General features: G+C 37.7%; 1 protein-coding gene across 6 annotated transcripts in view; it reads right to left on the reverse strand.

Moving 5' to 3' along the window:
• LOC106081143 (E3 ubiquitin-protein ligase Ufd4) overlaps positions 1-13,392 on the reverse strand; it is a 115,492-nt gene that overhangs the window by 62,163 nt on the left and 39,937 nt on the right. The gene's annotated exons all lie outside the window — the stretch shown is intronic.

The raw sequence follows: 13,392 nt of genomic DNA on the forward strand, positions 1-13,392 counted from the left end.
AAGCTTAAATCGAGAGATCGGTCTATATGGCAGGTATATCCAAATCTGGACCGATCTGGGCCAAATTGAAGAAGGATGTCGGGTGGCTTAACAAAACTCACTGTCCCAAATTTCAGCCAAATCGAATAATAAATGTGGCTTTTATGGGCCTAAGACCCTAAATCGGCGGATCGGTCTATATGGGAGCTATATCAAGATATAGTCCGATATAACCCATCTTCGAACTTAACCAGCTTATAGACAAAAAAAGAATTTGTGCAAAATTTCAGCTCAATATCTCTATTTTTAAAGACTGTAGCGTGATTTCAACAGACAGACGGACGGACACGGCTAGATCGTCTAAGATTTTTACGCTGATCAAGAATATATATACTTTATAGGGTCGGAAATGGATATTTCGATGTGTTGCAAACGGAATGACAAAATAAATATATCCCCATCCTTCGGTGGTGGGTATAATAATGAATAGAAAATAATTTAATAAATGGTAACAATGTAAATTATTCCCGTTCAAATCCTAGATATCACCGTTGATGGAAAACATTGAATTGATATAAAATTTAAATGTTGCACAAGATTTGTTTTTGATGTTCTTTGAGACACTGAAATGTCTTTAAGACTGCCTGATGGCTCAGTATGAGGATATTTGCCTATCCTAGTCATCCCAATCTTGATTCCCACAACGCCCACCGGCACGCGATAGTTGTGAGCACCTCACAGGCTAGAACATTGAGGTCCAATCTATGTGGTGTTCATTGCTGTCACAAGAAGCTTAGCTGCGAGCTACCGGGCGCGTCCACAGGTTGCGGATAGTGGAATGCTTTATACGGGGTAGCTGCAATAGCAGTTGCGGACAATTAGCGGTATCGAGCGAAGAGTCGCAGTTAGAGTCCGGGCGGCCCAGGCTCTTGCACAAATACTAAGTGCCTATGATGCTCGATATGACAAGGCGAGGTATTGGCCTTTATATAAGCAATGGCCGTCTTGTTCCCGAGGCGATGGGTGCTTTGGAACGGAACGAGCTTGCTCACCAACAGAAGCTTGACGAAGATCGCCACCTCCACATGAAAATGTGACTACAACAAGAACAAGGAGAGTTCTTTTCTCCTTATCCTCCCTGTGGAAGAACTCCCATTTCTCCACGACCAAATTTTGGTTTTGCTTGTTCACAAAGACCATTATGCGTTCCGTCGCGGGTGATGTCCAGGCAGTGTAGATACATCGAACGAGCTTTTCGACGGTATGAATAGATTCCGTTGAAGCAAAGTGCATCGTTAAATGTTCCCTCTATACTCGCATCCCATAATCCCTATGGGTGGACCCCCTTCAGAGTTCAACTTAAGATCGAAAACCCGTTCATTTACCGGAAGCTTCACTTGGGACCGATGATCTTGTGGAATCCTACCGAATGCACTGCTGATATCTTATCTCTGTTGTGCTTCCTGCTGATATCTTATCTCTGTTGTGCTTCCTGCTGATATCTTATATCTGTTGTGCTTTCTTGCCACTTTGGCGCAAAAGGGCGACTCCTTACATTTTTAGCGACCCCTTGCGTTATTGCTGGGGAATCCTTTTGCAAGTCACAGTCCTCCATGAAGACTCAGGGGACGTGCGCGCTTTCTTCATTCCTATTTCTGTTACAACTTTATCTCCCTCTGCAGAACACTGACACTTCCCGGAGTACTTGACGGCGGGGAGCTCTTTTTCTTCTTCAGCATCTTAGCAGTATCATGCTCTTCGGAAGATCTGATTCTCTTCCCATATCCCGTAGAAGTGCCTGGAATGTCAGTTCTATTCCTTCCAGCATCCTGCACTTTCGCCCGATTGCGCTACTGGTGCATACTGCTCTGTCCCCTTCGTCGTGCTTTCTCGGTCTTCTTGTGAGCTTAGCAAAGCCTCGCTCACTTCTGCCATCATCCCGATGTCCTCATCTCTGGATGACGGTTTCATTCACACTGCCGCTGTCTGAATCTGAATCGGAAACACCACCTTTATTTAAAGGCTGGGAACTTCGGGAACTGTGCATCCCGCCTCTTCCTCATTTATTAGTCTGACGACTGGTTGTGCGTTTAATAAAAATTAAAGTACGTACTGGATGACCCAATGGAGTTCTTCACCGGCAAGGGCTGCCGCCTTAGAGTATAATCCACTGCTACATCAACAACAACTGGGATGGCAGCCCTTGCCGATGAAGAATTCCATCGGATCAATCCGGACGCATAACCGGATGCCATGGGATTGCTTCTATTTGTTCGATTATTGTTGCGAAATATATAGCAATTAGTGAAAATCAATTTACTTATTAACAAAATTGGATTATTATCCGCCCCACGCCACTATAGATATACACCTAAGCCAGTAATCATTGAAAGAACATTACGTTCTTTTCCTTTGGTTGTCGGAGCCTTTTTCGAACAAACGCCAAAAAAATAAAAAGGAGAACCCCAGAATTTACATCAAAAATTCGAGTGGTGCACGGATAATAGAGGAAGCACGGTTAATGGAGGTAGCATTTTTGAAACACGGATAATAGAGGTAAACCTCGTTTAAAATAGATACAAAACCAAAAGCACAGCATGCCGGTTAACAGAAGTAACTGGTTAACAGAGGCCCGGATAATCGAGGTTCAACTGTATATGTATTTTCTCATCAGCCCAATTCTGAAAACTCCCAGAGAATTGATTTCTTGAATAAAATCCTCCACTCTGATTGAGTGGGGTTGGGTTAGGTTAAGTTTAAGTGGCAGTCTGCCATCAGACTCACTTAGACGTTTTCGTCCATAGTGATACCACAGGAACAGAAGGAGGAAGATGCCTTCTAGTTCCTACCTTTGAACCATCCAGATTGCTTTAAAATGCCCAATAATTTGCGAATGTTCACATCCGCTAAATCAGACAGGTTCTCAAAGAAATGAGAACCTAAAGTGGAACTTTTTCTGACTGCTAGTGCGGGACACACACACAGAAGGTGTTCTATAGTCTATTCTTCTTCGATGTCCTCACAGCTTCTGCAAAAGTCGTTGACCTGCCAAGACGGACACAATGACTGAGACGTCTGTTCTAGCCAGCGACCGCTGGCTGACCACTTTTCTTGGTAGTTGGGACGGCTGCTGGACATAATGCTGCCTACTTCTGTGGAGTAAATGCTGCTAAATGTGTATTTTGGAATAATTGACGTGCAATGTTGCAAATTTGTCCACGAACATTTTATAAAAACAGGCAGAAGACTTCTTGCATATCAATGAGTGCTGCCGATTTCACTTTAAGCTCTATAATAAAAGGAACCTCCTTTTAGTATCCGACTCCGAACGGCGTGCCACTTAGCGACATCTCTTTATACATATGGGTCTAAGAATATTAAAATAAGAACCACAAATTTGGGAATTCTAGAATTCCCGTATTTAATTTCCATTAAAACAGAAAAACTAATGGAAACCTTCTATGGTGGGTACATGATAAATTTAAACGGGAAGAATCTAACAAAATTTGTATTTGTTTTTGATGAAATAATTAAATAAATAATAAGAATTTTTTTATAAAAACAATTAAATTCATAATTTTTTATCCAAACTTCCTTTCGTTAGTTTGGAGAAGTTTCGCCAAATTTTATCGTCTCATTCTTCCTTTAATTTCGATTCAGAATACCTACTTTTTCCCCTGGGAGATATTTTCCTTTTTCGAAGTTTGCTTGGATTAAGGGAAGCGGCAATAGGGAAAAAACTCCCGCATAAACAAATTTTTAAATTAATTTTTTCTTTAAAAAAATCCAAATACTTTGAAGTTTTATGCAATAATATCAAATAAGTAAAGAGACAAAATCAAAAAAGAAAAATCTTAAAAAAATAATTTGCAATTTTTAACGCAGTTTAACACAATGCACATATAATTATTTGATTAGGGTATGCCCAAGATAAATTCATTTACAGCTGAGTAAAATTTTTTCTCGTGGAGTGCACCATCTGTCAACAGCTTTTCATAACGTTCGGATGTGTGTATGTATGTATGCCTTATAATTAAGAGCCATGGTTGAATTGAGAAGGTTGGCTCACTTGCCCAGCTGATGGAATTGTCCAACTCCAGAGTTGTATCCTAATCTCACTGAAACGTCAAATGCTTGGTTTGGATTTTAATTTTATTTTTTTTTTTACATTTCTATCCTTTTTCCACATTTTAATTGTTTTAAATTATAATTTACAAGTTTCTAATCAAAAATCATTTGATCTTGTGGCTGCTACACATGATAATGCAAATAAAAACTACAATGTCAATTGGGAAGTGTCCAGAAATATGAGAGCCTAGAAGGAATTTGCGCCACCATCGCCACAGGGTTGTATAGTTGATTTCGTTGTTATTGTGCAAGTGAGTCAACCTTCTTAATTCAACGCACAAACAACGAAAAAAGGCGCAAACTAGTAACATACTCAAAATCAGAGTTGCACCAAACACTGACTTTGACAGATAATGTCCTCGGTTTTTTGTTGTTGGTCAACTGCTTTACCAGCAAATGAATTTATTTTGGCGCTTTTTTTTGCAAATACTCGAAAAATGTTGTCTTCTTTTTCTTCTGTTTAAACAATATTTGCTTGAATGGTGGCAATGCACAGGTAACCTAAATATTGGCGTTTTCGAGTATCCTAAACATTCAGTGAACGTCTTTATTGTGGTGTAGGTTTCTATGAAATGATAGCAAATGATTTAAAGTGCGACATTCTACACCGAAGACTTGGCACGGTGTAGGAAATTCAACTTTTTCCTACTCTCTGTAGGCAACACCATTAAAAACGAAATCCATACCCATCACAAAACTTCGATTTCAGTGCGGCATGTAGAAAAAATGCTACACTTTTCCCAAAATCGAAATCACTATTTGATAAGCGTCACAAGAAAACAGAACAGCTCGAAAATTTATTAAATGCTTTGTTAATTGTTTGCCGAAAAAGTACAATAGGCGAAGGGCAATTTTCTGTATTTAGTTTTTTTTTTTAAGTGTACGGGAAAATAAAAATGTAGAAATAAATCGATTTTAAACGATATAACCCACGAATTGATCTCTATGTTTAAATTCCTTATCATTTTATTGGGTTGCCAAAAAAGTAATTGCGGATTTTTCATATAGTCGGCGTTGACAAAATTTTTCACAGCTTGTGACTCTGTAATTGCATTCTTTCTTCTTTCAGTTATCAGCTGTTACTTTTAGCTTGCTTCAGAAAAAAAGTGTAAAAAAGTATATTTGATTAAAATTCATTCTAAGTTTTATTAAAAATGCATTTACTTTCTTTTAAAAAATCCGCAATTACTTTTTGGGCAACCCAATAGTTTAATTAAAAAAAAAATAAAAATGAAATAAAGTTGCACTTTTTATTTTTAAAATGTTTACACTTATTATGAGAATCAACAGTTTTTTGAAAATTTCAAAATCTAATATAAATAACTTTTTCCGAATTGATCATGGTAATATACCAAAGAAGACTGGAGTAGGCGTTTTAATCGCAGTTTCCTTATAACGTTCATAATATTGAATTTCTAGCAGCTATGCTATCTGTTTTTAGTTTACCTAAATCCTCGGATTGTCTGTTTGCATTTGGCGACTTTCATTTACCATCAATTTCATGGAATCAACCTGATGACAGTAATGTACTCTTACCAGTTTTTGAAAATGTTAATGATAAAATTAAACCCTTGCTTAATTATGGTATGTTTCAAGCGAAACGTGTGTTCAAAAGTCATAACAAACTTTTGCATCTTGTTTTTTGTTAATCAGTCTTGTAATGTGTGCGTTGACTCTTGTAATACTTTGGTGTTACCTGAGGACACGATTCACCCTATTATTTACGCGAAAGTTTTTATTCTGTCTCATCAAAGAACTAAAAAACAGATGTGAATACCGATAGTTTATTTTTTCCTAAAACAAATTACGTGATATCGAATAATCTCTTATGTAATGTCGCCATGGAGAATGTGTTAGTCCAAAGTAGTCTACATGATTTTCTTCGAAAGTTTAATGACATATTATTTACCTGTTTTTCTAAATCTGTTCCCAAAATTTCAAACCTGAACTCAACTGGACCTACTTGGAATACATCCAGGCCTGCCAAACTTAAGAATAAGAAGAATATATTTTTTAAGCAGTCTGGTTCCTCTCTTGATTTTTCCTTGTATACAATTTCTAGATCGGAATATAATATTGAACACAATATTGCGTACCGTAGTTATTAATAAGTTTGCAAATTCAAAATGTAGAGGTTACACCTTGCCTTACTCCCTCAGACAATGTTTTATTTCAGCTGAAGTAGAGAACGAAATATGTAATATGTTTGCAGTTTTTTTTTGCTTCCACTTATTGTGATAAAATGTATGCTATGAACTCCGGATAATTGTAATTGAATTGTAATTGTAATTGAAATTTCCCAATTCTCTTTGATAAGAATGCCTGCTGATGGGGTTTTCTTAAATTTCCACTAACTGAAATTTTTGAAAGACCCCAAGGTTAGGCCGAGTTCCTGAACTAGGGAATCAATTCTACATTATTCCCTTGTTTAAATCAGGAAGTAGATTCGAAGTTTCTAATTCTAAAGGTATCAAAGATCTAAAGATATCAATATTTCCGGAAAAGTGTCTATGGGGCCACCTCACCCCCACAACACCACCCAAATAGGAAGTTTTTGCTAACTATTGCAATATTAGGCTCAAATAAGAGGGTTTTTAGAGTAGAACACGAATCCGATATATATTTTCAAGGCCAACTCATTAAGTGGTCGCCCATCCCCCAAAAACACCCCCCTAACCGGTTATGATTGCCGGCTATGGAAATATGGGGCTCAAATTAAAGGTATTTGGGAGTAGACCACGTATCTGATATCAACATTAGGAACCAACTGTCTAGCGGACGTCCCACCACCATAACAACCCCCAAATAGGACGTATTTGCTCACAAAGACAATTTGGGTCTTAAAGGGTGGAATTAAATATTCATAGTTTTTAGGGCCAATACCTCAAACCGGACATATTTGCTAACATTTGCAATAATGAGTTTAAATAATATTAGAAAACGAATTTGATATCCAATTTTGAGGGCAATGGCAATATGGGGTTCAAATAAATGATATACAGATATATGAGAATAGAGCACGTTGCTGATATATTTTCCGGGCTTAGTGTTTGGGGGACCACCCCAATCCCTAAAACACCCCTAAGTCGGGCATATCAACCGACCATGTCAATGTGGAGCTTAAATGAAAGGTATTGGGGGTAGAGCAAGAATTGATACCCATTTTCGGGACCAATTTTCTGGGGGTCTACGCAATTCCCAAAATACCTCATAAAAAGCAATTTTTTAGTGACCATCGCAATGTGGGGCTCAAATAAAGGTATTTGGGAGTAGAATACGAATTTGATATCCAAATGTAAGACCATGTATTTAGGGGCAAAATTTTTTCGACCATGCCAATATGTGGCTCAAATGAAAGGTATTTGAGATTAGAAAACGAATTTGATAACCTATTTTGGGGCCTTGTGTTTGGGGGACGTCTCATCCTGTAAACTCCTCTTAAGCCAATTACAATATGGGGTTTAAATAAATGGTATTTGGGAGAAGAGCACAATGCTGATGTATTTTGAGGGCCAAGTTTCTGGGGGACCACCTCTCCCCCGAAAACACCACTAAATCAGACATCATGAGAATATCGGGCTCAAATGAAGTATTTTAAGAATAGAGTACACCTTACATTCAAACTTAAATTCGTAGACCAATAAAGATCATGTGGGATTCAGATAAAGGCACTTATATTGTTAAACTGTTAGTCAAGTTTGCATGGTATTTCACTAAAAGATCTATAATTGTCGAAAATAAATATTCCAATGAAACTTTTGTCTCATATAAAGTAAAAGAAGGCGCAGCGGGGCGGGCCCGGGTCAGCTAGTACATAATAAAGGCCAACAAATGTCATATTTTTCTCTATTAAGCCTAGCATTACATCATGCGACGTGTCTTTCGTTCGGTTTGTCTGTTTGCGCTTTTTTTTTGGTCTTAAAATCTTATTGAGATTCTATTGCAGGATATTGTCCGGCTTTAGACCATTCTTTAATGCTTTCTATTCAAAGAATAGTACAGCAAAAAACATTTTAAAGTCCGCACCATGATCCATTTGACCATGATATCATCGACCGCTAATCATATTTCTAGCAACAACAGGCTTTTGCATATTTTTAAATGTTTTCTGCTATACTATTCTTTGAATAGAAATCATAAAACAATGGTCTACAGCCGGACAATATCCTGCAACGGAATCTCTATTTTCAGACCAGGGATATGACATTTATATCAGCTTATAGACCGTTTATAAATCATAATTATACCCTCCGTGCAAAATTGGATCCAAATCGGGAAGCCAAATCAAAAAAAATCAGTTTACGTGGAAGCTATATCAGGTTGATGACCGATTTGGACCGCACTTGGCACGTTTATTGGAAGTGCCAAAAGAACATTTCCTGCAAAATTTCAGAACATTTCCGAAAAAGATGATAATGTTGAGTCGATATTTGTGGAAGCGATAGTAAACACATATAAGTTGCTTCTCGGATGCATTTATAGACCAAACAAATCCATACCCTACAATTCAATAATAAATATGTTGCTAAATATTTCATTGGAATATGATGGTATTGTACTTGGCGATGATCTGAGTTCGAACATTCTCTGAGAAACTGCTCTCATGGACTCATTTAATGCAATGGGACTGCAATCAGTCAAAACAAGCACCCCTACCCAGTCTCCTTGCAATTTTCCTTGCCGGCAATACTGGAAAAGCTTTTCTTTACCATAAGCTCGACGCACCATGTTTATCTAAAAATTATCGAATTTTCTTAACATATGATGCTTAAACACAACAAGAAGAAGAACCAACAAAATATTATAATTTTAAAAATATATATTACGAAAGCTTTTCAAGAGAGTTTAACGAAATAAGTAAGAAGCAAATTGTCGTCATGGTGCCAGATGATGACCAACTTGAATTCCTAAACGATAAAATATGATATCTTCAAAACTGTGTCGGTTGCCAGCAAACGGGCCGTGCGAGAAATAGACGAAATAAGTCTTGGTTTAACCCTGCAATACACGAATTGATAAGTAAAAGAGATATTGCCTTTAAAAGATAGAAAATTGTTAAAATGTCTCACTTGCACGAAGAATTTCGCTAAGATCTTAGGTCAACAGAGCGACACAGAGGAGTGGGAATCTAGTACGCCAATACGTTCGGGATGCTACCAATTCGAAAAAGAAATGGAAAACTATTCGGGAAATAGGAATCGGCGACAAAATTCCATCAATAATAATTGATAGTCCCGACAAAATTAATACAGCCTTTATAAGACTGTCATCTAATTTAAATACGCAAATTTCGTCATTGATAATCACTAACATAGAAAATCCAGCGACCTCCATATCTAATACATTTCTCCTCATTCGAATTTTCATGTGTCCAACTAAGTGATGTAGGAAAGTGTTGCGTGTCTGTAAATTCGGATGCAGTGGAACTAGATACCATACACCGAAACGAATATCGACCAATCTCAATCCTACCTTCCTTTCCTACCTAAGGCCTTTGAAAGAATAGTCCATCAGCAAATATATGAATATATTGGGTTCCCCAAAAAGTAATTGCGGATTTTTCATATAGTCGGCGTTGACAAATTTTTTCACAGCTTGTGACTCTGTAATTGCATTCTTTCTTCTGTCAGTTATCAGCTGTTACTTTTAGCTTGCTTTAGAAAAAATGTAAAAAAAGTATATTTGATTAAAGTTCATTCTAAGTTTTATTACATATGTATTTACTTTCTTTTAAAAAATCAGAAATTACTTTTTGGGCAACCCAATATATAAGTTCACACAATATGCGTCTATGACGCTGAAAGCCTTGGTTCGAATGCTGGCGACATTTGCCATGTTAAAAATTCTCCCCAAAGAGGTGTCGCACTGTTCCCGCGCCAATAGGTCCTTTGGGCCGAAACGAGCTTGCTCACCTACAGGAGCTTGACGAGGATCGACATTCATGCAGATGATATACAAATCTCTTAGAGTTGTCTTAAAAATTGAATTATGCCTTGGAATTGAGAAGCTAAATACCGACTTATCCAACATTAGCGAATGGGCTGTTGAAAACAGGCTGCATATAAATACGAACAAATCGAACTTTATTCTCTTTACAAACCGGTGCCAGGAAGCAATTTGCGAATACCCCGTACAAATTGTCAATAATAACATCAAACAGATATGCAAAGCAAAAAATCTTGAAATAACTATTGTATTAATCAAAACTAAACGTGGAAGGACCATATCATATCGTTAACTGATAACATTTTTGGAATGCTAAGTGTACTGTACGAAACGCAATTATACACACCACAGATTATCAGATCACTTCTAGCGAAATCGTATCTAGTAGCTGTGAGTTGTTGAGTAAATGCGACTCGAAGAGCAAAACTCATCTAGAAATAGCACACAACGTTATAATAAGAAACGTATACGGACTACAAAGATATGACTGTGTTTCTTCATTTACAAAAATTTGCATGGTATAGCTTTTGGAGATCTACTCAATATTAAAACACTTCTAATGATTTTAATGATGCATAAAACAGTGTACAACAGAGAGCTCCTGGAAATCTCCACAACAAACTAACAATTGGTAGATCTAGCCGAAGACTCGTAGTTGTACCCATACGCCAACTTTAATCGGACTGCACTCATTGATATGAGAGAACCCTGTTATTTAATGGAATGTTCATGGGAAATTTAGTTGTTTGATTTACTTATTCTTTTTTTTTTTTGTTTTCATTGATCTATATTTTTACTTTTTTTTTTATAAATATAAGTAGAGTACATATAATATAATTATAAGATGAAATCATGTTGTGTGTAGCTAAAACAAATAAACAAACAAATAAAAATACTCGTTGATAGATATTTCCCGGGAAACTCTACAACGGACAACGTGGCACCAGAAGAGATTGTCACTCACAAACATTCGTCAGAGGGGAAATTGTGTATGAGTCGAAAACCCTTTGGGAGATACAAAGTTTTAACTCCTTTAAATCGCCAGGTCCTGATGATGTATCAACGGTTGAATTACAAGCTGGACCCGATAGGCTTGGTCCTGCGGGATGATGGAGTGACCCAAAGGTATTTTTATTTATTTATTTAATAAATAAAATGTAGTTGCAAGCAGAAACATGCTCTCCTTTCTTGTGCGAAATTTAAGTCCTGGCCGCTACAAAGTCTGTTAAAAAGTGCTTGTCCTACGGACATGGTGCACAGACTTGCCAAAGTGCCAAACTCTGTCTGAAGTGCCAGAAACAGCATCAAACGCTGTTACATCCTGATTCTAATCATGCCAGGGATCGCAATAGCTCTCAACAGAAGTCACAGGCTCAAGAGAGTGTTTATTGATCAAGGTTCACAAGACTTTTATTTCGAATCGCATTGTCAACAGTTTTTCTATACCGACGAAGAAATCGTTCACGTCAATCTTTTCGCGACTTTGTCATATTGTTCTGAAATCTCTTAAATCCGAATTTTAACCGAATCTAACCGCTGTAGTGATTTCGAACATGAATCATGTCAAAGACGCTAACGGCAAATCATCCACAAATTCTACGAAATTTGCAACCGGAAGATCGAAGATTTTTTGAAACTGGAAGATTGCAGCGAAACGAACACTTTAGGCTTTCGATGGAATCCTTTGACTGAAAGTTGCCACTATCAGTGTTCATTCGGCTCCATCTACTAAACGTAAAATTCCAACGATTGTGGCCAAACAGTTCGACCCTGCTGGTTGGCACTAATGATAGTGGTAGCCAAAATTCTTTTGCAACTATTATGAATGGATGAAATTAATAGGGATGAAGAAGTAAAGCCACATTCACTGACAATAGCGGAGCAGCGCTATTGCCGAAATTGCTCAAATACGTTGGTAGAAACATGCATTTCACTACAACCATGTTAGCCTCCATATCACTGGAAGACGTTTGCGGCAAACAAAACATCGGAAATATTGGATAACGTTGGCAATGCAACTTGGAGACATGTTCCTACGAATAAAAACCCAGCAGACATTGGCACACGTGGAGCTAGGCCAGCTGAATTGGAGTCACAGATTGACGACATAAAATGAGGAGATCCTGGAACGGTTCTCATCATTCAGTCGGGCTTTCGAGAGTTATTTGTTGGATATTTAGGTTTGCCAGGAAATGTCGAAAACAAGCTAGTCCTGAGATGCAAAACGAACACCCCACTTCTCAGGAGATGAACGCTGTACAGTTGCAACTAATTAGATTCTGACTTAAGAAACAATGACGGACATCCGATTACATTGACGGAGACATCACGATACTGCAAACTCATTATCGAAATCACACATAATATACTGCTGCATTCTGAGCACCAAGTTATGTTACGTGCAATTCGTCAATTGTTTTCGTCATTCACAATATTTATCCTTTCTTACCGGACGGACGTGTTTCTGGTTGCTGCGACAAAAACAAACATACATCACTGTTGGAGGCGTTTTGTTGTAAGTGGATGGTTGTTGTATTGGAGCTGGATTCCTCAGGAACACCCCTTCACTCAATTATAGACGTAAACGGCGGTGAGTGACACGCAATTTACAAATTAACTTCGTTTTAAATTAAGCCCAAAGGCAATAAATTAATATAAAATCCACTGGAAGGAACAACAGAGACAAATATCACGGTCTGTCAGCAGTATACTTTGTCAATAAATTTGACGGTATCAGCTGTTCTCTTCTACCCAAATACTGGCTACGAGTTGCATTTACCCAACACCTTATTTAACAGGGTTGCATCTGAAAGTAGTTGTCGAGATCTATATCGGTTGGATAATGTAGTATAAATGGTGTGTGTCCTTGCTATACACTAGTACTGAATTATCGACGTGAGTCACCCGGTGTTAGATCAAATACACTATGAATACAGGGTCATTAACCCCCCGCAACAGCATTGGCTCTTTCCGCTTGAACAAATTACAAGAACTAGAAAAGATAAACGCCGAACTGTCTGAAAGGAATGAAAGATATGAAAGGCTTTGTGGTCAACTCCAAAGAGATGTTGAATCTTTAAAGTTCAAACTCAACAAGCAAACTGAATCATTTGAGACAGATGAAGAAGAGCTCCAACAAGAAATAGGTCGTTTTGATTCTCAACCTCCAAATTCTTCCGAAAACTGCAACAGTGCAGTAGCATCGCCCTGCGAATGGCAAACAGTCAGACGAAACAAGCGAGCAAACGAAAGCCCAGAGCATGTTATTAATAATAACACCAAAAAACAAGCCACTACCCAAAAATATTGGTTGAGTAAGACTCCTCAAACTGCCAACCA

Source organism: Stomoxys calcitrans, chromosome 3 (genome assembly GCF_963082655.1).
Source record: "Stomoxys calcitrans chromosome 3, idStoCalc2.1, whole genome shotgun sequence".
Classification (NCBI taxonomy): Eukaryota; Metazoa; Arthropoda; class Insecta; order Diptera; family Muscidae; genus Stomoxys; species Stomoxys calcitrans.